The sequence below is a fragment of the Scylla paramamosain genome, chromosome 26 (genome assembly GCF_035594125.1).
Source record: "Scylla paramamosain isolate STU-SP2022 chromosome 26, ASM3559412v1, whole genome shotgun sequence".
NCBI lineage: Eukaryota > Metazoa > Arthropoda > Malacostraca > Decapoda > Portunidae > Scylla > Scylla paramamosain.
Window position 1 is genome coordinate 13,716,631 of NC_087176.1, and position 27,427 is coordinate 13,744,057.

A 27,427-nucleotide genomic window follows, 5' to 3' on the forward strand; every position below is an offset into this window, starting at 1 on the left:
CCACAAGGCAAAAAAACGCAAAAACTCGTGTATATAGAGAAGTTTCTTACATACGAAAACGCTAAAACTCATGAATAACACTTTTAATTTAAAAACAGAACTACCTTACCAAATGTGTGTATTTTGTGTGTTTTTCACATCCTTAGTTACGAAAATCCTAAATTACATGCGAAACTACCTTTATATGGGAAAAAAATGACATTACCAGAAAAGTGTCTTTTGAGTGTTTTTGAGCGTTATATGCAACAAAACACTAAAAAGCAGAACAATCACATTACATTGGAATAAAACCAAATTTTACGAAGAACTTGCCTTTAAGTGTTTTTTAACTCCTTACATACCAAAACGCTAAACGCATGCAAAACAACCTTTAGGGAGAAAGAGAATTACATTACCAAAAACATGTATTTTGATTGTTTTTGTTCATGTTACCTATAAAATTCATTAAATACATGCAAAGAACTCTATGTTTGTGAAACGAAAGGACATTACGAAAATCGTGTATTATGAGTATTTTTAAGTTCCTTAAGTACCAAAAATCTAAAACCCACAAATAAAAATCTTCATAGAGAAAAAAATAATTAAAAAAAGATTTTTTTTTTATTCATCTTCATAGGTAACGAGATGCCAAAATTCTGAGAAAATTCAGGGAAATTATGTGAAAAAAAACATTAAAAAATTATTTTAGCTTTTTCCGGAGTTATGTACGAAACCCGGAAGTGCATGCAAAGCCACGTATATGGGGAAATTACACGACTTTACAAGAAACGTGTCTTTGGGTGTTTTCAGCAATTTCAACAATATTACTGAAAACGTGTCTTTTCAGTTTTAGCGTAGAACGCTAAAACGGATGCAAACCAACCAATATGAAGAAATAGAATAACATTACAAAAAAGTTAAGTGTTTTTGAGCTTGTTACCTACAAAAAACGCAAAAATGAATGCAAAGCAGTCTATATTGGGAAAGAAAAGGATATTACAAGAAAATTCTATAATGGTTGTATTAATAGTTTTCAAGAACCATAAGGCAATAAAGGCAAAACTTGTATATATGGAGAAGTTTCTTAGATACCAAAATGCTGAAACTCATGAATAACACTCTTAATTGAGAAACAGAACAATTTTTGGAAATGAGTGTATTTTGAGTGCTTTTTTTTTCACATTCTTAGTGGTCCAACCCCAAATTACATGCGAAACTGGATAAAAAATGAAATTACTAGAAAAGTGTCTTTTTAGTGTTTTTCAGCGTGTTAGGCAATAAAGCATTAAAAAGCAGGGCAATCACATTACATGGGAATATAACCAACTTTTACCAAGAACTTCCCTTTAATTTTTTTTGAGCTCCTTACATACTAAAACGCTAAAACCCATGCAAAACACCCTGTATGGAAAAACAGAATAACATTATCAAAAACATGTATTTCGAGTGTTTTTGAGCTTGTTACCAATAAAAACGCTTAAATACATGCAAAGAACCCTATGTTTGGGAATAAAAGGACATTACGAGGAATGTGTATTATGAGTGTTTATAAGTTCCTTAAGTACCAAAAAGCTAAAACCCACAAATAACACTCTTTATACAGAAAAATAAATAAATAAAAATAAATAAAAAATAACATTTTTTTATTGATCTTCATAGGCAACGAGATGCCATAATTCTGGCAAAATTCAGGAAAATTACGTGAAAAAAGAATATTATGAAAGAGGTTAATTTTAGCTTCTTTTTCGGACTGTTATGTACCAAACCCTAAAGTGTATGCAAAGCCACCTATATGTGGAAATTAAACGACTTTACAAGAAACCTGTCTTTTTGAGTGTTTTCAGCATGTTAGGCATCAAAACGATAAATAACATGGAAGTCACTCTACATGGGAATCCAAAACAAAATTACTGAAAACGTGTCTTTTCTGTGTTTTACGTAGAAAAACGCTAAAAACGGATGGAAACCAACAAATATGAAGAAATAGAATAACATTACCAAAAAGGTATATTTTGAGTGTTTTTGATCATGTTACCTATAAAAACGCTTAAATACATGTAAACAAATACATAGGAAACAAAAGGACATTACCAGAAACGAGTATTATGAGTGTTTTTACGTTCCTTAAGTACCAAGAAGCTTAAACCCAGAAATAACACTCTTTATTAAGAAAAGATAAATAAATGAAAAAATAGTTTTTTTTTTGTTATTGATCTTCATAGGTATCGAGATGCCAAAATTCTGGCAAAATTCAGGGAAATTATGTGAAAAAAGAATATCATAAAAGTTAATTTTAGCTTTTTTTCAAACCGTTATGTACCAAACCCTAAAGTGCATGAAGAGCCACCTATATGGGGAAATTAAACGACTTTACCTGAAACCTGTCTTTTCCCTGTTTTTCAGTATGTTAGGCACCAAAACAATAAATAATATGGAAATCACTCTGTATGGGAAAGCAAATCAACCAATATCATGAAATAGAATAATATTACCAAAAAAGGTATTTTTTGTGTTTTTGAGCGAAAATGGATGCAAATCTCTCTATATTGGGAAACAAAAGGACATTACGAGAAACGTTTATAATGCTTTTTACCTACAAAAAACGCGAAAATGGATGTAAAAGCAATCTATATTGGGAAGCAAAAGGACATTTAGAGAAACATGTATAATGATTGTTTTATAGTTTCACAAGAACCACAAGACAAAAAATGCAAAAACTCGTGTATATTGAGAAGTTTCTTACATACCAAAATGCTAAAACTCATGAATAACACTTTTAATTGAGAAACAGAACTACCTTATCAAATGTGTGTATTTTGAGTGTTTTTCACATTCTTAGTTACGAAAATCCGAAATTACATGCGAAACTAGCTTTATGTGGGAAAAAAAATGACATTATCAGAAAAGTGTCTGAGTGTTTTTGAGCGTGATATGCAAAAAAGCTCTAAAATGCAGAATAATCACATTATATAGGAATAAAACTAACTTTTACGAAGAACTTGCCTTTAAATGTTTTTAACTCCTTACATACAAAACGCTAAAACGCATGCAAAACACCCCTTATGGAGAAACAGAATAACATTACCAAAAACATGTATTTTGATTGTTTTTGATCATGTTATTTATAAAAACGCTTAAATACATGCAAAGAACCTTATGTTTGGGAATTGAAAGGACATTACGAGAAACGTGTATTATGTAGTGTTTTTAAGTTCCTTAAATACCAAAAAGCTAAAACCCACAAATAACACTCTTTATAGAGAAAAAAATAAATAAAATTTTTTTTTTTGTTTTTCATCTTCATAGGTACTAAGATGCAAAAATTCTGGCAATACTCTTTGTGAATCGAAAACAAAATTACTGAAAACATGTTTTTTCGGTGTTTTACGTAGAAAAACGCTAAAACGGATGCAAACCAACCAATATGAAGAAATAGAATAACATTACCAAAAAAGTATATTTTTAGTGTTTTTAGCTTGTTACCTAGAAAAAACGCGAAAATGAATGCAAAGCACTCCCTTTTGGGAAAGAAAAGGACATTACGAGAAACGTCTATAATGAGTGTCTTTTTATATTCGGGCAAAAGAATGTGTGGTTCACAAGAGCCACAAGGCAAAAAGAGCATAAAGTCGTGTATATAAAGAAGTTTCTTAGACACCAAAATGCTGAAACTTATGAATAACAATCTTAATTCAGAACCACAACAACATTACCAAATGCGTGTATTTTGAGTGTTTTTTCACATTCTTAGCAAAACATCAAAAAGCATGCGAAACTAGCTTTATGAGGGAAAAAAATGACATTACCAGATGTGTCTTTTGAGTGTTTTTGAGCATGTTAGGCAATAAAGCACTAAAAAGCAGGGCAATCATATTACATTGGAATAAAACCAACTTTAACCAAGAACTTGCCTTGTTTTTCAGCTACTTACATACCAAATCGCTAAAACGCATGCCAAACACTCATTTATGGAGAAGCAGAATAACATTATCAAAAACAAGTGTTTTTGAGTGTTTTTTATCATGTTACCTATAAAAACGCTTAAATACATGCAAAGATCCCTATATTTGGGAAACGAAAGGAGATTACGAGAAATGTGTATTATGAATGTTTTTAAGTTGCTTAAGTAATAAAACGTTAAAACCTACAAATAACACTATAGAGAAAAAAATTAAATAAATAAAAAAATAGCCTTTTTATTTTTTTGTTATTCATGTTAATAGGTACCAAGATACCAAAATTCTACCAAAATTCAGGGAAATTATGTGGAAAAAAGAACATTATCGAAAAAGTCAATTTTACCTTTTTTTTGGAGTTATGTACCAAACCATAAAGTGTATGCAAAGCCACCTATTTGGGAAAATTTAACGTCTTTACAAGAAACCTGTCTTTTGAGTGTTTTTACGCATGTTAGGCACCAAAACGATAGATAATATTAAAGTCACTCTATATGGAAATCCAAAACAAAATTACTGAAAACGTGTCTTTTAAAAGATTTACGTAGAAACACGCTAAACCGGATGCAAACCAACCAATATGAAAAAATAGAATAATATTACCAAAAAAGTATATTTTGTGTGTTTTTGAGCTTGTTACATAAAAAAAACGCGAAAATGGATACAGAGCACTGTATATTAGGAGAAAAAAAAAGACATAACAAGAAACGTGTATAATGAGTGTTTTGTAGTTTCACCAGAATCACAAGGCAAACAACACAAAAACTCGTCTGTGTGGAGAAGTTTCTAAGATACTAAAATGCTGAAACTCATGAATAACACTATTAATCAAGAAACAGAACAACCTTACTAAATGCGTGTATTTTGAGTGTTTTTTTTTTTTTTTTTACATTCTTAGTTATCAAAACCCCAAATTCCATGCGAAACTAACTATGTGGGAAAAAAATGACATTACCAGAAAAGTGTCTTTGAGTGTTTTTGAGCGTGTTAGGCAATAAAGCACTAAAAAGCAGGGCAATCACATTACATGTGAATAAAACCAACTTTTACGAAGAACTTGCCTTTTAGTGTTTCAGCATTTTAGTATTTTGGAAGCTTCTCCATATACATGAGTTTTTTGCGTTTTTTGCCTTGTGTTTTTTTTTTTTTTAACTATAAAACATTCATTATACACTTTTCTCGCAACGTCGCTTTGTTTCACAATATAGAGTGCTTTGTATCAATTTTTTTTTTTTTTGTAGGTAACAAGCTCAAAAACATTAAAAATATACATTTTTGGTAATGTTTTTTTGCTTCTTGATATTGATTGGTTTGCATCAGTTTTAACGTTTTTCTACGTAAAACACTGAGAAGACTCTTTTTCAGTAATCTTCTTTTGGATTCTCACATAGAGTGAGTTCCTTATTATTTATCGTTTTGGTGCATAACATGCTGAAAAACACTCAAAAGACAGATTTCTGGTAAGATCTCTAATTTCCTCATATGCGAGACCTTGCATGTCTTTTGAGTGTTTTTGAGCGTGTTACGCAATAAAACACTAAAAGGAAGAGCAATCACATTACACTGGAATAAAACCAAATATTACCAAGAACTTGCCTTTAAGTGTTTTTGAGCTCCTTACATACCAAAACGCTAAAACGCATGCAAAATACATTTTATAGAGAAACATAATAATATTACCAAATACATGTATTTTTAGTGTTCTTTGCATTAAATACATGCAAAGAAACGTGTATTATGAGTGTTTTTTAAGTTCCTTCAGTACCTAAAAGCTAAAACCCAAAAGTAACACTATATAGAAAAAAAATCAACAAAAAATTAAACAATGAGATTTTTTTTGTTATTCATCCTTATAGGTACCGAGATTCCAAAATTCTGCCAAAATTCAGGGAATTTATGTGGAAAAAAGAAAATTACCAAAAAAGTTAATTATAGCTTTTTTTTCGGATTGTTATGTACCAAACCCTACAGTGCATGCAAAGACACATATATATGGAAATTAAACAATTTTAACAGAAACCTGTCTTTTCAGTGTGTTTCAGCATGTTATGCACCAAAACGATAAATAATATGGAAGTCAATATGTGAATCTAAAACAAAATTACTGAAAACGTGTCTTTTCAGTGTTTTACGTAGAAAAACGCTAAAGCGGATGCAAACCAACCTATATTATGAAATAGAATTACATTACCAAAAATATATATTTTGAGTGTTTTTGAGCTTGTTACCAACAAAAAAATGCAAAATGGATGTAAAGTATCCTATATTAGGAAACAAAAGGACATTACGAGAAACGTGTATAATGAGTGTTTTATAGTTTTAAAAGAACCACAAGGCAATAAACGAAAAAAAACTCGTGTATATAGAGAAATTTCTTACATACTGAAATGATGAAATGCATGAATAACACTTTTATTCAATAAACAGAACTACCTTACCAAATTTTGTATTTTGAGTGTTTTTCACATTCTTAGTTACGAAAATGCCAATTTACATGCGAAACTACCTACATGTGGGAAAAAAAAATGACATTACCAAAAAAGTGTGTTTTTAGTGTTTTCGAGCGTGATATGCAACAAAGCACTAAAAACCAGAACAATCACATTACATGGGAATAAAACCAACTTTTACGAAGAATTTGCCTTTAAGTGTTTTTTAACTCCTTACATACCAAATCTCCAAAACGCATGCAAAACACCCTTTATGGAGAAACAGAATAACATTACCAAAAACATATATTTTCAGTGTTTTTGATCATGTAACCTATAAAAACACTTAAATACATTCAAAGAACCCTATGTTTCTATAACAAAAGGACATTACGAAAATCGTGTATTATGAGTGTTTTTAAGTTAGTTAAGTACCAAAAAGCTAAAACCCTAAAATAACACTCATTATAGAGAGAATTTTTTTTTTTTGTTATTCATCTTCATAGGTACCGAGATGCCAAAATTCTGGCAAAATTAATGGAAATTTTGTAAAAAAAAGGACATTACAAGAAACGTGTATGAGTGTTTTATAGTTTGATAAGAACCACAAGGTAAAAAACTCAAAAACTCGTGTACATCAAGAAGTTTCTTACTTACCAAAAAGCTGAAACTCATGAATAACACTTTTTAATTTCAAATCAGAAATGCCTTACCAAATGTGTTTATTAGAAAAGTTTCTTACATACCAAAATGCTGGAACTCATGAATAACACTTTTAATTAAGAAATAGAACAACCTTACTAAATTCCTGTGTTTTGAGTTTTTTTCACATTCTTAGTTACCAAAACACCAAATTCCATGCAAAACTAGCTTTATGTGGAAAAAAATGTGATATTACAAGAAAAGTGTCTTTTGAGTGTTTTTAAGCGTGTTAGGCAATAAAGCACTAAAAAGCAGGGTAATCACATTACATGGGAATAAAAACAACTTTTACCAAGAACTTGCCTTTAAGTGTTTTTGAGCTCATTACCTACCAAAACGCTAAAACGCATGTAAAACACCTTTTATGGAGAAATAGAATAAAATTACCAAAAACATATATTTTGAGGGTTTTGATCATGTTATCTATAAAAACGCTTAAATACATACAAAGAACCTTATGTTTGGGAAACGAAAGGACATTAGAAGAAATGTGTATTATAAGTGTTTTTAAGTTCCTTAAGTACCAAAAAGTTAAAACCCACAAATAATACCCTTTATTTAGAAAAAAAAAGTAAGAAAATAAAAAATACGATTTTTTTTTTTTGTTATTTATCTTCATAGGTACCGAGATGCCAATATTCTCGGAAAATTTAGGGCTATTATATCATAAAAGAAAATTATTAAAAAAGTTAATTTTAGCTTTTTTTCGGACTGTTATATATCAAACCCTAAAGTGCATGTAAAGACTCCTATATGAGGAAATTAAACGACCTTACCAGAAATCTGTTTTTTGAGTGTTTTTCAGCATGTTAGGCGCCAAAACGATAAATAATAAGGAATTCACTCTATATGAGAATCCAAAACAAAATTGCTGAAAACGTGTCTTTTCAGTGTTTTACGTAGAAAAACGCTAAAACGGATGCAAACCAACCAATATCAAGAAATAGAAAAACATTACCAAAAAGGTATATTATAGACAGTTTTTGAGCTTGTTACCTACAAAAAACGGGAAAATTAATGCAAAGCACTCTATAATAGAAAACAAAAGGACTTTGCAAGAAAAGTGTATAATGAGTTTTTTATAGTTCAAACCAAAAGGCAAAAGGCAAAAACCAAAAGGCAAAAAACACAAAAAAACTCGTGTATATGGAGAAGGTTCCTAGATACCAAACTGCTGAAACTCATGAATAATACTCTTAATTGAGAAACAGAAGAACCTTACTAAATGCGTGTATTTTGAGTGTATTTTTCACATTCTTAGTTACCAAAACTCCAAATTGCTTGCGAAACCACCTTTATGTGAGAAAAAAATGACATTACAAGAAAAGTGTCTTTTAAGTGTTTTTGAGCGTGATAGGCAATAAAGCGCTAAAAAGCAGGGCAATCATATTACAATGGAATAACACCAATTTATACCAAAAACTTGCCTTTAAGTGTTTTTGAGCTCCTTATATAACAAACCGCTAAAACGCATGGAAAACAAACTTTATAGAGAAACAGAATAACATTACCAAAAACATATATTTTGAGTGTTTTTCATCATGTTATCTATAAAAACGCTTAAATACATACAAAGAACATTATGTTTGGGAAACAAAAGAACATTACGAGAAACGTGTATTATGAGTTTTTTTAAGTTCCTTAAGTACCAAAAAGCTAAAAACCCACAAATAACACTCTTTATTTAGAAAATAAAAAAACAAAAAAAATAAAAATATAGAATTTTTTTTTTATTCATCTTCATAGTACCGAGGTACCAAAATTCTGGGAAAATCAGGTCAATCGTATGATAAAAGAATATTATCAAAAAAGTTAATTTCAGCTTTTTTTTTCGAACTGTTATGTACAAAAACCTAAATTGCATGCAAAGCCTCCTATATGAGAAAATTAAACGACCTTACCAGAAATCTGTGTTTTGAGTGTTTTTTTTTTAGCATGTTAGGCACCAACACGATAAATAATAAGGAACTCTATATAGGAATCCAAAACAGTTACTGAAAACGTGTCTACTCAGTGTTTTACGTAGAAAAACGCTAAAACGGATGCAAAGCAACCAATATCAAGAAATAGAAAAACGTTACTAAAAAGGTATATTTTGAGTGTTTTGAGCTTTATACTTACAAAAAACGCGAAAATTGATGCAAAGCACTCTGTATTGGGAAACAAAAGGACATTGCAAGAAAAGTGTATGAGTGCTTTATAGTTCAAAAGAACCACAAGGCAAAAAACGCAAAATCTCGTGTATATGGAGAAGTTTCCTAGATAAAAAAAAAATGCTAAAACTCATATATAACACTCCTAATTGAGAAACAGAACAACCTTAATAAATGCGTGTATTTTGAGTGCTTTTCACATTCTTAGTTACCAAAACCCAATATTGCATGCGAAAATAGATTTATGGGAAAAAAAAAATCACTTTACCAGAAAAGTGTCTTTTGAGTGTTTTTGAGCGTGATAGGCAATAAAGCACTAAAAACAAGGGCAATCACATTACACTGGAAGAAAACGAATTTTTACCAAGAACTTGCCTTTAAGTGTTTTTGAGCTCCTTATATACCAAAACACTAAAACGCATGCAAAAAACTCTTTATGGTGAAACAGAATAATATTACCAAAAACATGTATTTAGAGTGTTTTTGATCATGTTACCAATGAAAACGCTTAAATACATGCAAAGAACACTATTGTTTGAAACAAAAAGGAGATTACGAGAAACGTGTATTATGAGTATTTTTAAGTTCATTAATTACCAAAAAGCTAAAAGTCAGAAATAACACTCTTTATTGAGAAACAATAAATAAAAAAAATAAAAAAATACGATATTTTCTTTCTTTCTCATTCATCTTCACAGGTATCGAGATGCCAAAATTCGGGCAAAATTCAGGAAATTATGTGAAATAAGAACATTATCAAAAAAGTTAAATTTAGCTTTTTTTTCGGACTGTTATGTACCAAACCCCTAAAGTGCATGCAAAGCCACCTATATGGGGAAATTAAACGTCTTTGCCAGAAAACGGTCTTATGAGTGTTTTTCAGCATCTTAGGAACGAACACGATAAATAACATGGAAATCAATCTATATGAGAATCCAAAACAAAATTACGTGTCTTTTCGGTGTTTAACGTAGAAAAACGCTAAAACAGATGCAAACCAACCAATATGGGTTAATAAAATAACATTACCAAAAAGGTATATTTTGAGTGTTTTTGAAATTGTTACCTACAAAAAACGCGAAAATGGATGGAAAGCGCTCTATATTGGGAAGCAAAAGGACATTACGAGAAACGTTTATAATGAGTGTTTTATAGTTTCACAAGATCTACAAGGCAAAAAACGCAAAAATTCCTGTATATAAAGTTTCTTATATTCCAAAATGCTGAAACTCTGGAACAACACTCTTAATTGAGAAACAGAACAATCTTACTAAATGCGTGTATTTTGAGTGCTTTTCACATCCTTAGTTACCAAAACCGCAAATTGCATGCGAAACCAGCTTTATGTGGGAAAAAAATGACATTACCAGAAAAAAATGTCTTTTCAGTGTTTTTGAGCGTGTTAGGCAATAAAGCACTAAAAAGCAGGGCAGTCACATTACATTGGAATAAAACTAATTTTTTAACAAGAACTTGCCTTTAAGTGTATTTGAGCTCCTTATATACCAAAACACTAAAATGCATGCAAAATACACTTTATGGTGAAACAGAATAACATTACCAAAAACATGTATTTTGAGTGTTTTTGATCATGTTACCAATAAAAACGCTTAAATACATGCAAAGAACCCTATTTTTGGGAAACAAAAGGACATTACGAGAAACGTATATTATGAGTGTTTTTAAATTCATTAAGTACGAAAAAGCTAAAAGCCACAAATAACTCTCAATTGAGAAAAAAAAAAATAAATAAATAAAAAAATACGATATTTTTTTTTCTTTCTTTTTCATCTTCACAGATACCGAGATGCCAAAATTCGGGCAAAATTCATAAATTTTGTGAAATAACATTATCAAAAAAATTAATTTTAGCTTTTTTTTTTCGACTGTTATGTAGCAAACCCTAAAGTGCATGCAAAACCACCTATATGGGGAAATCAAACGTCTTTGCCAGAAAACTGTCATATGACAGTTTTCTGGCCTAACATGATAAAAAGCATGCTAGGCACCAAAACGATAAATAACATGGAAGTCACTCTATATGGGAATCCAAACCAAAATTACTGAAAACGTGTCTTTTCGGTGTTTTACGTAGAAAAACGCTAAAACGGATACAAACCAACCAATATGTAAAAAAAAATAGAATAACATTACCAAAAAGCTATATTTTGAGTGGTTTTGAGCTTGTTACCTACAAAAAAGGTGAAAATGGATGCAAACCACTCCCTATTGGGAAACAAAAGGACATTCAAAGAAACGTGTATAATGAGTATCTTATTATTTTCGAGCAAAAGAACTTGTGGTTCACAAGAACCACAAGGCAAAAAACGCAAAAACTCGTGTATATAAAGAAGTTTCTTAGATACCAAAATGCTGAAACTCATGAATAACAATCTCAATTGAGAAACAGAACAACCTTACCAAAAGCGTGTATTTTTAGTGTTTTTCACATTCTTAGCAAAATCCCAAATAGCATGCGAAACTAGCTTTATGTGGGAAAAAAATTACATTACCAGAAGTGTCTTTTGAGCGTTTTTCAGCGTGTTAGGCAATAAAGCACTAAAAAGCAGGTAAATCACATTTCATAAGAATAAAACCAACTTTGGCCAAGAAGGTATATTTTGAGTGTTTTTGAAATTGTTACCTACAAAAAACACAAAAACAGATGGAAAGCACTCTATATTGGGAAGCAAAAGGACATTACGAGAAACGTGTATAATGAGTATTTTATAGTTTCACAAGAACTACAAGGCAAAATACGCAAAAACTCGTGTATATATAGAGAAGTTTCTTACATTCCAAAATGCTGAAACTCTGAAACAACACTCTTAATTGAGAAACAGAACAATCTTACTAAATGCGTGTATTATGAGAGCTTTTCACATCCTTAGTTACCAAAACCCCAAATTGCATGCGAAATCAGCTTTATGCGGGAAAAAAATGACATTACGAGAAAAATGTCTTTTGAGTGTTTTTGAGCGTGTTAGGCAATAAAGCACTAAAAAGCAGGGCAATCACATTACATTGGAATAAAACCAATTTTTAACAAGAACTTGCCTTTCAGTGTATTTGAGCTCCTTATATACCAAAACACAAAAATGCATGCAAAATACACTTTATGGTGAAACAGAAAAATATTTCCAAAAACATGTATTTTGAGTGTTTTTGATCATGTTACCAATAAAAACGCTTAAATACATGCAAAGAATCCTATTTTTGGGAAACGAAAGGACATTACACGTGTATTATGAGTGTTTTTAAGTTCATTAAGTACTAAAAAAGCTAAAAGCCACAAATTACACTCTTTATTGAGAAAAAATAAATAAACCAATAAAAAATACGATATTTTTTTTCATTCTTACTCTTCATAGGTAACGAGGTGCCAAAATTCGGGCAAAGTTCAGGAAATTATATGAAATAAGAACATTATCATAAAAGTTAAATTTAGCTTTTTTTTCGGACTATTATGTACCAAACCCCTAAAGTGCATGCAAAGCCACCTATATCGGGAAATTAAACGTCTTTGCCAGAAAACTGTCTTATGAGTGTTTTTCAGCATGTTAGGAACCAACACGATAAAACCCAAGGAAGTCAATCTATATGGGAATCCAAAACAAAATTACTGAAAACGTGTCTTTTCGGTGTTTTACGTAGAAAACGCTAAAACGGATGCAAACCAACCAAAATAAAGAAATAGAATAACATTACCAAAAAGGTATATTTTGAGTGTTTTTGAAATTGTTACCTACAAAAAACACGAAAATGGATAGAAAGCACTCTATATTGGGAAGCAAAAGGCACCAAAAAGCAGGTTAGGCACCAAAACGATAAATGATATGAAAGTCACTCTATATCCAAAACAAAATTACTGGAAACGTTTCTTTTAAAAGATTTACGTAGAAAAACGCTAAAACGGATGCAAACCAACCAATATGAAGAAACAGAATAACATTACTAAAAAAAGTATATTTTGTGTGTTATTGAGCTTGTCATATAAAAAAAAAACGCGAAAATGGATACAAAGCACTCTATATAAGGAAAAACAAGGACATAACGAGAAACGTGTATAATGAGTGTTTTATAGTTTCACCAGAATCACAAGGCAAAAAACGCAAGAACTCGACTGTATGAAGTTTCTAAGATGCCAAAATACTGAAACTCATGAATAACACTCTTAATGAAGAAAAAGAACAACCTTACTAAATGCGTGTATTTTGAGTGTTTTTTTTACATTCTTAGTTACCAAAACCACAAATTCCATGCGAAACTAGCTTTATGTGGGAAAAAATGACATTACCAGAAAAGTGTCTTTGAGTGTTTTTGAGTGTGTTAGGCAGAATCACAAGGCAAAAAACGCAAAAACTCGACTGTATGAAGTTTCTAAGATGCCAAAATACTGAAACTCATGAATAACACTCTTAATGAAGAAAAAGAACAACCTTACTAAATGCGTGTATTTTGAGTGTTTTTTTTACATTCTTAGTTACCAAAACCACAAATTCCATGCGAAACTAGCTTTATGTGGGAAAAAATGACATTACCAGAAAAGTGTCTTTGAGTGTTTTTGAGTGTGTTAGGCAATAAAGCACTAAAAAGCAGGGCAATCACATTACATTGGGATAAAACCAACTTTTACGAAGAACTTGCCTTTTAGTGTTTTTAACACGGATTTAGGAAGGTTGCTCTGTTTCTCAATTAAGAGTGTTATTCATGAGTTTCAGTATATACACGAGTTTTTGCGTTTTTTGCCTTGTGGTTTTTTTGAACTATAAAACATTCATTATACACTTTTCTCGCAATGTCCCTTTTTTTCCCAATATAGAGTGCTTTGTATCCATTTTCGCGTTTTTTTGTAGGTAACAAGCTCAAAAAACACGCAAAATATACATTTTTAGTAATGTTTTTCTACTTCTTGATATTGGTTGGTTTGTATCAGTTTTAGCGTTTTCCTACGTAAAACACTGAGAAGACACGTTTTCAGTAATTTTCTTTTTGATTCCTACATAGAGTGAAATCCTTATTATTTATCGTTTTGGTGCCTAACATGCTGAAAACACTCAAAAGAAAGATTTCTGGTAAGGTCTTTAATTTCCTCATATTGGAGGCTTTGCATGTCTTTTCAGTGTTTTTGAGCGTGTTACGCAATAAATCACTAAAAGCCAGGGCAATCACATTACATGGGAATAAAACCAAATTTTACCAAGAACTTGCCTTTAAGTGTTTTTGAGCTCCTTACATACCAAAACGCTAAAACGCATGCAAAATACATTTTATGGACAAACAGAATAATATTACGAAATATATGTATTTTGAGTGTTTTTGATCATGTTAAAAACGCTTAAATACATGCAAAGAACCTTATGTTTGGGAAACGAAAGGATATTACGAGAAACGTGTATTATGAGAGTTTTTATGTTCCTTTAGTACCAAAAAGCTAAAACCACAAATAACACTCTTTATAGAGAAAAAATAAATAAATAAATGAAAAAATGGGATTTTTTTTTTGTTATTCATCTTCATAGGTACCGAGATGCCAAAATTCTGGCAAAATTCAGGGAAATAAGGTAAAGAAAAAAAATAAATAAATGAATAATTTTAGCTTTTTCCGGAGTTATGTACCAAACCCTGAAGTGCATGCAAAGCCACTTATATGGGAAAACTACACGACTTTACCAGAAACCTGTACCAGAAGCAATTTCAACAATATTACTGAAAACAATTCTTTTCAGAGATTTACGAAGAAAAACGCTAAAACGGATGCAAACCAACCAATATGAAAAAATGGAATAACATTACCAAAAAGATATATTTTGAGTGTTTTTAAGCTTGTTACCTACAAAAAATACAAAAATGGATGGAAATACTCTATATTAGGAAACAAAAGCACATTACAAGAAACGTGTATAATGAGTGTTTTATATAGTTCCACAAGAACCACAAGGCAATAAACGCAAAAACTCGTGTATATTGAGAATTTTCTTACTTACCAAAGTGATGAAATCCATGAATAACACTTTTAATCGAGAAACAGAACTACCCTACCAGATTGTGTATTTTGAGTGTTTTTTCACATTCTTGGTTACGAAATTGCCAAATTACATACGAAACTAGCTTTATGTGGGAAAAAAATGACATTACCAGAAAAATGTCTTTTGAGTATTTTTGAGCGTGATATGTAACAAAGCACTAAAAAGCAGAACAATCACATTACTTGGGAATAAAACCAACTTTTACGAAGAACTTGCCTTTAAGTGTTTTTTAACTCCTTACATACAAAACGCTAAAACGCATGAAAAACACCCTTTATGGAGAAACAGAATAACATTACCAAAAATATTTGTTTTGAGTATTTTTGATCATGTTACCCTATGTTTATATAAGAAAAGGACATTACGAAAATCGTGTATTATGAGTGTTTTTAAGTTACTTAAGTACCAAAAAGCTAATACTCACAAATAACACTTTATAGAGAAAAAAAAAAATTTTGTTATTCATCTTCATAGGTACCGAGATACCAAAATTCTGGAAAAATTCAGGGAAATTTTGTAATCATTAAGAATCATTATATTATATAAATCATTATAAAAAAATAATTTTAGCTTTTCTCCGGAGTTATGTACCAAACCCTGAAGTGCATGCAAAGCCACCTATATGGAGAAATTACTCGACTTTACCAGAAATCTGTCTTTTGAGTGTTTTTTTCAGCAATTTCAACAATATAACTGAAAACGTGTCTTTTCAGTGATTTACGTAGAAAAACGCTAAAACGGATGCAAATCAACCAATATGAAGAAATGGAATAACATTACAAAAAAGATATATTTTGATGTGTTTTTGAGCTTGTTACCTACAAAAAATATGCGAAAATGGATGAAACGCACTCTATATTAGGACAGAAAAGGACATTACGAGAAACGTGTATAATGAGTTTTTTTTTTATAGTTTCACAAGAACCGCAAGGCAAAAAACTCAAAAACTCGTGTACATAAAGAAGTTTCTTACATACCAAAATGCTGAAACTCATGAATAACACTTTTAACTGAGAAACAGAACTACCTTACCGAATGTGTGTATTAGAGAAGTTTCTTACATACCAAAATGCTGAAACTCATGAATAACACTTTTAATTAAGAAACAGGACAACCTTACTAAATGCCTGTATTTTGAGTGTTTTTCACATTTTTAGTTACCAAAACCCCAAATTCCATGCGAAACTAGCTTTATGTGGGAAAAAATAATATTACCAGAAAATGTCTTTCTAGTGTTTTTGAGCGTGTTAGGCAATAAACCACTAAAAAGCAGGGCAATCACATTACATGGGAATAAAACCAACTTTTACCAAGAACTTGCCTTTAGGTGTTTTTTAGCTCATTACATACCAAAACGCTAAAACGCATGCAAAACACCTTTTATGTACAAAAAGAATTACATTACCAAAAACATGTATTTTGAGTGTTTTTGATCATGTTATCTATAAAAACGCTTAAATACATGCAAAGAACCTTATGTTTGGGAAACGAAAGGACATTACGAGAAATATGTATTATGAGTGTTTTTTAGTTCCTTAAGTACCAAAAAGCTAAAACCCACAAATAAAACGATAACTAAACTAAACAAAAACTTGTGTTTGAGTGTTTTTGAGTTTGTTAGATAACTAATCGCCAAAATGCATGCAAAGTTTCAGATATGGGGAAAAGAATAGATATTAACGCTGTTTTTCAGCTTCTTATGTAACGATACGCTAAAACACGTAAATAACATTCTATATGAAGAAAAAGAACATCATTACGAAAAACGTGTATTATGGGTGCTTAGGGACCAAAACGCCAAAATACATATAAAACCCCCTATGTGAAGAAACAGAACGACATGATCACAAACATGTATTATGAATATTTTTTGAGTTTGTTAGTTATCAAAACGCCAAAGTATATGCAAAGCACCCTATAGAAGAAGAAAAAATAAATATTACCAAAAACATATCTTTTGGGTATTTTTTAGCTTCGTACGTACGGAAACTCTAAAAGGGATTGAAAACGCACTTTACTGAGAAATAGAACATTAAAAAAAAAACGTGTGTTTTAAGTGTTTTTAAGTTAGGTACCAAAACGACAGAATGCATGTAGAATACCTTGTCTGGAGTAACTAAAAGATAGTACCTGCAACGTGCCATTTGGAAATTTTCGAGCAAATTAGGCAACAAAAAGCTAAAGCATGGAAATAGCTCTATATGAGAAAAGAAAACAACATTGTCAAAAACGTTTCTTTTTTTTTTTTTTTTTTTGAGAGTACAAAACACTAAAATGTGAGCAAAGAAACATTTATGGGAAACTTTAGCAAAAAAATTCTTATCTGAGTCTTTTAACTTGTTAGGTACCCATATTGCCCCATAAACTTCATATTGCATGTAAATGACCCTATTTGAGAAAACGAAACGATATTAACAGAAACGTGTATTATGAGTGTTTTTATTAATTTTTTTATGTACCAAAACACTAAAACACGTGAATATTACTCTATATGAGGAAAAAAAAAACATTAACAAAACCAGTAGCAAAACATCACCAGAAACTTGTCATTTAGGTGTTTTGAGCATATTAGGCAGCAAAACGCTTAAAAAGCTAGGAAAACACCCTATATAGGAAAACGAGATAACCTTAACAAAATCGAGTGTTTTTGAGCTTCTTACGTACCGAAACGATAAAAGATGTCTGAAACAATATTAGCAAAAACGTATGTTCTGAGTTTTTTTTTAGCTTGTTAGGTAAAAAAACGACAAAATGTATGCAAATTACCCTATATAGGTAAATGAAACGATATTAACATAATGGTGTATTATGTCTTTTTCATAATATTTGCAGAAACAAAACAACATTACCAAAAGCGTACTTTATGAGTTTTTTCCTCATGATAGGTACCAAAACGCCTAAAAGCATAGTGAACACCATACATAAAGAAACAGACCAACATTACGAAAAACTTGTATGCTGAGTGTTTTTGAGCTTGTTAGATACAAAAACAAGAAAGTGCATGCAAGACAACCTGTATAGGAAAAGCAATCAATATTAACAAAAACTTGTCTTTTGAGTGTTTTTCAGTTTCTTACGTACTAAAACTCTAAAACGCATGAAAAACACACTTTATGGAGAAAGAGGACATTACTATAAACGCGTTTTTTGAGAGTTTTCCCGATCATTAGCTACCAAAACGCCAAAATGCAGACAGCACACTATTTGATGTAAAGAAATTATTTTACCGGAAACGTGTCATTTCAGTGTTTTGGGCATATTAGAAACCAACCCCCCCCAAAAAAAAGGAAAAAAAAAAAAAAAAAAAAATATATATATATATATATATATATATATATATATATATATATATATATATATATATATATATATATATATATATATATATATATATATATATATATATATATATATATATATATATATATATATATATATATATATATATATATAACATCGAAAACGTGTCTTTTGAATGTTTTTTGAGCTTCTTACGTACCAAATTTCTAAAAAGCGTGCAAAACATCCTTTATGGTGAAATAGAACATTACCAAAAATGTGTGTTTTGAGTCTTTTTGAGCTTGTTAGGTACGAAAACACCAAAATGCACACAAATTAACGGACGTTGACAAACTAAAAGTTATTATGAAAAAAAAATATTATGAGTATTTTTTTTAACTTATGTACGAAAACACTAAAACACGTGAATATAACTCTATATGGAGAAAAAAGCATTAACCAAAAAAATGAGTGTTTTCCTCATGTTAGATACGACAATCTATACAGAATACCACATATGAAAAACAGAAAAACATTACCAAAAACGTATATTATAAGTGTTTTTGAGCTTAGGTAATAAAATACTGAAACACGTGATTAATACATATATTTAGGCGTTTTGGTTTCTAAAAAGCTGGAAAATGCTTAAATCATACGTTTTTGGTAATGTCTCCCGATAAAGGCTATTTATCATTTTAGCATTTTGGGACGTAAGAAGCTCAAAAACACTCAAAAGACACCATTTTGATAATGTTGTTTTGATTTCTATATAGAGTGTTTTCCATGCTCTTTAGAGTTTTGGTGCTAACGTTGAAAAGCACCAAAATAAAATGAAATGGATGAATTTTTGTGTATTAGTACGTAATAAGCTTAAAAACATTCAAAATACACGTTTTTGGCAATAAAATTTTGTTTCTCCATGATGTTTCTTTTCCATGCATTTTAGTGTTTTGGTACGTAAACAGCAGAAAACATTCAAAAGACACGTTTTTGTTTGTTTCTCCCGTATAGCTTACTTTGCATGCACTTTGGCGTTTTCGAAAACACTACTAATACATGTTTTTGTACCCTATATGAGGAAAGGAAACGCGATTTCCAGAAAAGTGCCTTTTGAATGTTTATTGGCGTGCTAGGCACCAAAACGCTAAAAAGCATGGAAAGCATCCTATAAAAGAAAACAAAACAACTTTACCATAAACGTGTGTTTTCATTATTTTTTACTTTCTTACGTACCGAAACGCTAAATCGCATGAAAAAAAAAAAAAAAAAACATGGAGAAATAATATAAAAAAACAAATATTTCGAGTGTTTCTGAGTTAGTTAAGTAGAAAAACGCCAAAATGCATATATAATATCTTAAATGGGAAAATGAAAAGACGTTACTGAAATGTGTATTATTTTTTTTTTTAACATATTAGGTACGAAGTCGCTAAAATACATGAATAACACTCTATATGAAATAACATTACCAAAAACGTAAATTTTCAGTGTTTCCACATTGTTATGAATCAAAACGCCATAATGCATGTAAAGCCCCCTATTTGGGAAAAGGAAACGAGATTTAAGAAACGTATCTAAAATGTGTTCTTCAGCGTGTTAGGCACAAAAATGCTAAAAAGCATACAAATCACCTGATATGGGAATACAAAACAACATTAAGAAAACGTTTCTTTTGAGTGTCCTACGTACCAAAACGAAAAAAAAAAAACATAGAAAACATCCTTTATAGAGAAACAGAATAACATTACCAAAAACAAGTATTTTGAGTGTTTTGTAAGATTGTTACGTAAAAAACGCCTAAATGAATCGAAAATACCCTATATGGGAAAAATGAAGTCATTACGAGAAACGTGTATTATGAGTGTTTTTGACCTTCTTAGTATCAAAAGGGTAGAACGCATGAATAACACTCTATATGGAGAAATTGATATATGAAACGACATTAAAAACGCATGAAAATACCCTATATAGAGAAACAGAATACATTTACCAAAAACGTGTATTTTGAGTGTCTTTGAGCGTATTATGTACAAAATCGCCTATCATCAAACAAAACACCCTGCTTATGGAAATGAAAGGACATTACGAGAAACGTTTGTTATGTTATTTTTTTATTACTTTCTTAAGTACGAAATCAGTAAAAAGCTTCAATAGTCCTCTGAAGAAAAAGAACAACCTTACCAAAAACGTGTATTTTTTTTACATTGATAATTAAAAAAATGCCAACATGCATGTAAAGCAACCTATATGAAGAAACGAAACGAAATCACTAGAAACTTGTCTTTTGTTATTTTTTGAGCGTTTTAGGCACCAAATCAGTAAGAAGCAAAGAAATCACCCTATAGGGGAATACAAAACAACTTTACTAAAACGTGTCTTTAGAGTGTTTTTTTAGGTTCTTACGAACTAAAATGTCAAAATACATGCAAACACCCTGTTAGGTACCAAAGCACCAAAAAGACCCTATATGAGGAAATGAAAGGACAACAAAAAACGTGTATTATGAGTTTTTTTTTTTTTTTTCTAGCTTCTTAGGTACCAAAACGCTAAAATGAATGAGTAGCACACTGTATGGAGAAAGAGAAACAAATTACCAAAATCGTGTAATTTGAATTTTTTTCACATTGTAGGTAGCAAAACACCATAATGCTTGCTCGCTATACGAGAAAATTTAACAATAATGTAAGAAATGTGTTTTTATGTGTTTTTCACATAAATGCTAAATAGCATGGAAAGCACCTTATATAGAAATGCAAAATAATAAGCATGTCTTTTAAGTGTTTTAAACTTTTTACGTACCAAAACGCTAAAACACGTGCAACAAACACGAATAACCTTACCAAATACAAAAGCCTTACCAAAAACCTGTATTTTGAGTCTTTTTGAGTCTGTTACGTACATCATATTAAAAATGCATGTAAAGCACCCTGTATGGGGAAACGATAGAACATTACGACAAACGTGCATTGTCATTGTTTTGAGTCTCTTAGGTACCAAACAATAAACCGCTTGAATGAAAATTGAATATATCCTATATTTCTTAACAGAGAAACAGAACATCACCAAAAATGTGTTTTTATTTCTATTTTATTTTTTTTTACCTTGTTATGTACCAAAACGTCAAAATACATACGAAGCATCCTATATGGGGAAATAGAAAGACATTAGGAGAAAAAAGTTTTATTAGTGTTTTTGAGCTTCCTAAGTACCAAAACGCTAAAACGCATGAATAGCACCTTATATAGAGAAAAAGAACATTACCTGAAACCTTTATTTTGAGCGTTTCTCATATTATGTAGCAAAACATCATAATGCATGCAGATCCCTATATGAAGAAGCAAAACTATATTACAGGAAACGTGTCTTTTAAGTGTTTACTTGAGTGTTAGGAATCAAAATGCTAAAAAGCATTAAAAGCACCCTATTTGACAATATAAAATAACATTACCAAGAAAGTATCTTTAGAGTGTTTTTGACCTTCTTACGTCCGAAATCGCTGAAACGCATGCAAAACAACCTTTACGGAGGAACAGAATAACATTACCAAAAACTTGTATTTTGATTGTTTTTGTGCTTGTTAAGTATAAAAATGCCAAATTACACGCAAAGCATCCTACATGGAGAAAACAAAGGACATTACGAGAAAAGTGTATTATGAGAGATTTTGAGCTTTTTAAGTACCAAAACTCAAAAACACGTGATTAGCACTTTATATGGAAAAACAACTCTACCGAAAACTTTTAAACTTTTTTCATATTGTTAAGTACCAAAAGTCAAAATACATTGCAAGCCCCCTTTATCGGGAAACGAAACGACATTATCATCAACGTGTCTTTTCAGTGTTTTTGAACGTGTTAGACACCAAAACGCTAAAAAAAAAAAGCATGGAAAGCGCTCTATAAAGGAATACAAAACATTACTAAAAACGCGTTTTATAGGTTCTTATGTACAGAAACGCTAAAACCCAAGCAAAACACCCTTTATGGAGAAGCGAAATAAATATTTCGTTGATAAATTACATTCAGGACAGTTAGAGAACATCACTTAAAGAAGAATAAGATCACAGAAAAATGGTCCTAAATGGATGACTGAGGTTAAAACACTACATAGGGCGAAAGAGAAGTATATATGAGATTAAAGACAGGGGAAGTGGTTTTAAGGCCATAATATAATGAATTAGAAAAGTCAGGAGTTTAACAAGGAAAGCTAAAAATAGTTATGAATTAAAGGTAGCCAGCCAAGCGATGATGGACCCCAAGGGATTTTATCAGGCATATAAGACAAAGAATAGAGAAGCAATAGTTCCTTAAAGACAACAGAATGGGACCTGATTAGTTGTTGAGAGGAGATTAGTAAAATTGTGAACGAGTATTTTTTAACTGTCTTTGCCCAGGAAAACATGCAGAATTTGCCGAATAGTGAGAAGATATTTAGAGTAGAAGAGAATGAGAAGCTGACAGATATTACCATAACTAAAGAGAATAGTGGAACAGGAGATAGATAAGCTGAAAAGTTCAAGTCACCAGGACCAGATGAAATATATTCCAGAGTATTTAAGAATTGGAAAAAGGTTATAAGTAATCTGGATAAGGTCATGGCCAAGCGGTAGGCGACAGAGTGTTGTAATAAAAGGCTCTAAATCGGAGTGGGGTCAAGTAATTAGTGGGGTGACAAAGAGATTATTAGTATTAGGGCCGATGTTCTTTGTAATATATGTCAGTGACTTGGATAGTGGAATTAGTAGTGCTGTTAGTAAATTTGCGGATGACACGAGAGTATGTAGATTAATTAGGTCAGAATCACATATCATCGCCTTGCAGGCAGATTTGGATAGGATGAACGAATGGACAGACAGATGTCAAATGCAGTTTAATATCAACAAATGCAAAGCACTTAGCGTAAGTAGAAGAAACCCACACAATAGTTACACAATGAATAACCAAGTTCTGGTAGGTTCAGGGTAAGAAAAAGATTTGAGATTTAAAGTTAGCTCTGAACTCCGTCTAAGAAAGCAATGCAAAGAGGCCAGAAACAAAGCAAATAGTGTATTATGATTCATTTTCAGGAGTGTTAAAAGTAAAACTCCCGAAGTAATATTAAAGTGTCTTTTCAGTGTTTTACGTAGAAAAACGCTAAAACGGATGCAAACCAACGAATATGGAGAAATAAAATAACATTACCAAAAAGGTATATTTTGAGTATTTTTAAGCTTCTTACCTTCAAAAAACGCGAAAATGGATGGAAAGCACTCTATGTTGGGATACAAAAGGACATTACAAGAAACGTGTATAATGAGTGTTTTATAGTTTCACATCAACCACAAGGCAAAAATCGCAGAAACTCGGTGTATATGGAGAAGTTTCTTAGATACCAAAATGCTGAAACTCAGAAATATCACTCTTAATTGAGAATACAGAACAACCTTACCAAATGCATGTATTTTGAGTGCTTTTCACATTCTTAGTTACCAAAACGAAAAATTGCATGCGAAACTAGCTTTATGTGGGAAAAAATGACATTACTAGAAAAGTGTCTTTTGAGTGTTTTTGAGCGTGATAGGCAATAAAGCACTAAAAAGGATGGCAATCACATTATATGGGAATAAAACCAACTTTTACCAAGAACCTGCCTTTACATGTTTTTGAGCTTCATACATAGCAAAGCGCTAAAACGCATGCAAAAAAAAAAATGCCCACTGAAATGCCAGTCCCATAAAAGGGTCAAAGCAGTGGTCAAAAATTGGTGGATAAGTGTCTTGAAACCTCCCTCTTGAAGGAATTCAAGTCATAGGAAGGTGGAAATACAGAAGCAGGCAAGGAATTCCAGAGTTTACCAGAGAAAGGGATGAATGATTGAGAATACTGGTTAACTCTTGCGTTAGAGAGGTGGACAGAATAGGGGTCAGAGAAAGAAGAAAGTCTTGTGCAGCGAGGCCGCGGAAGGAGGGGAGCCATGCAGTTAGCAAGATCAGAAGACCAGTTGGCATGAAAATAGCGGTAGAAGACAGCTAGATATGCAACACTGCGGCGGTGAGAGAGGGGCTGAAGACAGTCAGTTAGAGGAGAGGAGTTGATGAGACGAAAACCTTTTGATTCCACCCTGTCTAGAAGAGCAGTATGAGTGGAACCCTCCCAGACATGTGAAGCATACTCCATACATGGACGGATAAGGCCCTTGTACAGAGTTAGCAGCTGGGGGGGTGAGAAAAACTGGCGGAGACGTCTCAGAACACCTAACTTCATAGAAGCTGTTTTAGCTAGAGATGAGATGTGAAGTTTCCAGTTCAGATTGTAAGTAAAGGACAGACCGAAGATGTTCAGTGTAGAAGAGGGGGGCAGTTGAGTGTCATTGAAGAAGAGGGAATTTTATATGTAAAAAGAAAAAAAAATTGTTTATGGTAATAAAGGGTGTTTTGCATACATCTCAGCATTATGGTACGTAAGCAGCTGAAAATACCCAAAAGATAAATTTTTGGTTGTCTTCTTCTTTCATATAGGTAGCTTTCCATGCTTTTAATAACTTTGGTACCTACCACGTTCATCAACACTCAAAAGACATGTTTCTGGAAATGTCGTTTCATTTTCCCATAGATGGTGCTCTGGAGGCAATTTGACGTTGTGGTACATAAAATTGTGAAAAACACTAAAAATAAACGTTTTTGGTAATGTTCTGTTTCTCCATATACAGTGGTACTAAATAGTTTTCGCGTTTGGTACCTAAGACGCTCAAATACACTAATAATACATCTTTCTCGTAATGTCCTTTATTTTATCCATATTGGGGGATTTCCATGCATTTTGGCGTTTTGTTACGTAACAATGAGAAAAAAAAACACTCAAAATATACGTGTTCGGTAATGTTCTTTTGTTTCTTCATATATAATGTTATACATGCGTTTATGCATTTTGCTACCTAAGAATCTCAAAACACTGATAAATGAAGTGTCTTTTTATTTCTTTTCCTATCGCCATTTAGGATACTTTGCATGCATTTTTGCTTTTTTTTATACGTAAGAAGCTAAAAAAAAAAAAAATCAAAATACACGTTTCTGGTAATGTTATTCTGTTTCTCCAGAAAATGTGTTTTGCATGCATTTTAGCGTTTTGGTACGTAAGTAGCTGTAAAAACTCTCAAAAGACACGCTTTTGTTAACGTTTTGCTTTTCCAAATAGGGAGCTTTTGTTGCTTTTTAGCGTTTTGGTATCTAATATTGTTGTGTTTCTCCAAAGAGAGTATTATTCATGCATTTTCGCGTTTTGGTACGTGAGAAGCTCAAAAACGCTCTTAATATAAGTTTCTCATAATGTCTTTGGTTACTTTGATTACGTAACAAGCTCAAAACATTGAAAATACACGCTTTTTTTGGTAATGTTATTCAGTGTTTAAAAAAAAAAGGCGTTTTGGATGCGTTTAAGTGTTTTTGTATATAAGTAGCTCATAAGCACTGAAAAGAAAAGTTTTTGTAATCTTTTGTTTTCTCCTATAGGGTGTTTTCCTTGGTTTTTAGCTTCTTGGTACCTAACTCGCTCATAAACACTGAAAGGACATGTTTCTGGAAATGTTTCCTCTCCCCATATAATATGCTTTGCATGCATTTTCGCGTTGCGGTACCTAATAACGTGAAAAAAGCCTTAAAACACAAGTTTTGGTTAATCTTGTTCTGTTTCTCCATATAGAATATTGTTAATACGTTTTAGTGTTCTGGTACCTATGAAGCTCAATAGCACTCAAAATATACGTTTCTTTTAATGTTTTATTTTCCCCTTTTAGTGTTATTTCCACGAATTTTATCGTTTTTGTATGTAACAGGCTCAAAATCTCTCAAAATGCATGCGTTTGGTAAAGCTGTTGAATTTCTCCATAAAGTGTGTTTTGCAACCGTTGTAGCGGTTTGGTACGTAAGTAGCTTAAAACACTTAATGTTTTCCCATTTACAGTACTTTCCATGCTTCTTAAGAGCTTTTTGTGCCTAACAAAATCATAAACTCTTAAAAGACATGTTTCTGGAAATGTCGTTTATTTTCCCCATATCGGGTGCTTTGCATGCATTTTGGCGTTTTGATACCTAACAAAGCTAAATACACTTAAAATACGCGTTTTCTTCATACAGAATGCAAATCATATGTTTTATCGTTTTGGTATCTAATAAGCTAAAAAAAAAAAAATCATAATACTAGTTTCTCTTAAAGTCTTTTCGTTTTCTTATATAGGGTACTTTATATGCATTTTGACGCTTTTGTACATAACAAGCTGAAAAATCGCTAAAAATGCTCGTTTTTGGTAATGTTTTTGTTTCTGCATGAAGGGTGTTTTGCATGTTTTATCGTTTTGGTACATTATGAATTTAAACACTTCCAAACACGTGAAAAGTCACGTTATTTCATTTTGCCTTCCAACATAGTGCTCTTTTCATACTTCTTAGTGTTTTGGTGCCTAACACGTAGAGACACTCTCTAAAGATAGGTTTCTTGTAATGTCGTTTTGTGTCGTCTTTTAGAAGTCTTTGCATGTATTTTTGCGTTTTGGTACCTAATAATATGAAAACCACTCAAAATATATATTTTCATTCGTGTTGTTTTGTTTCTCCATATAGAATACTATTAAGGTGCCTTTGTGTTTCGTACCTAAAAAGCTGAAAAGCTCTTATAATACACGTTTCTCGAAATGTCTTCGTTTCCCGGCATAGGGAACTTTGCATACATTTCGGCGTTTTTCTACTTACATACCTCAAAAACACTGAAAATATAGTTTTTTTTTTTGTATTGTTATTTTGTTTCTCCATAAAGCATGTTTTGCGTCTGTTCAAGCGTTTTGATACAAAAGTAGCTCAAAAACACTAAAAAAATACCATTTTTTGGGTCATTTTGTTTTGTATTCCCATATAGGATGCTTTCCATTTT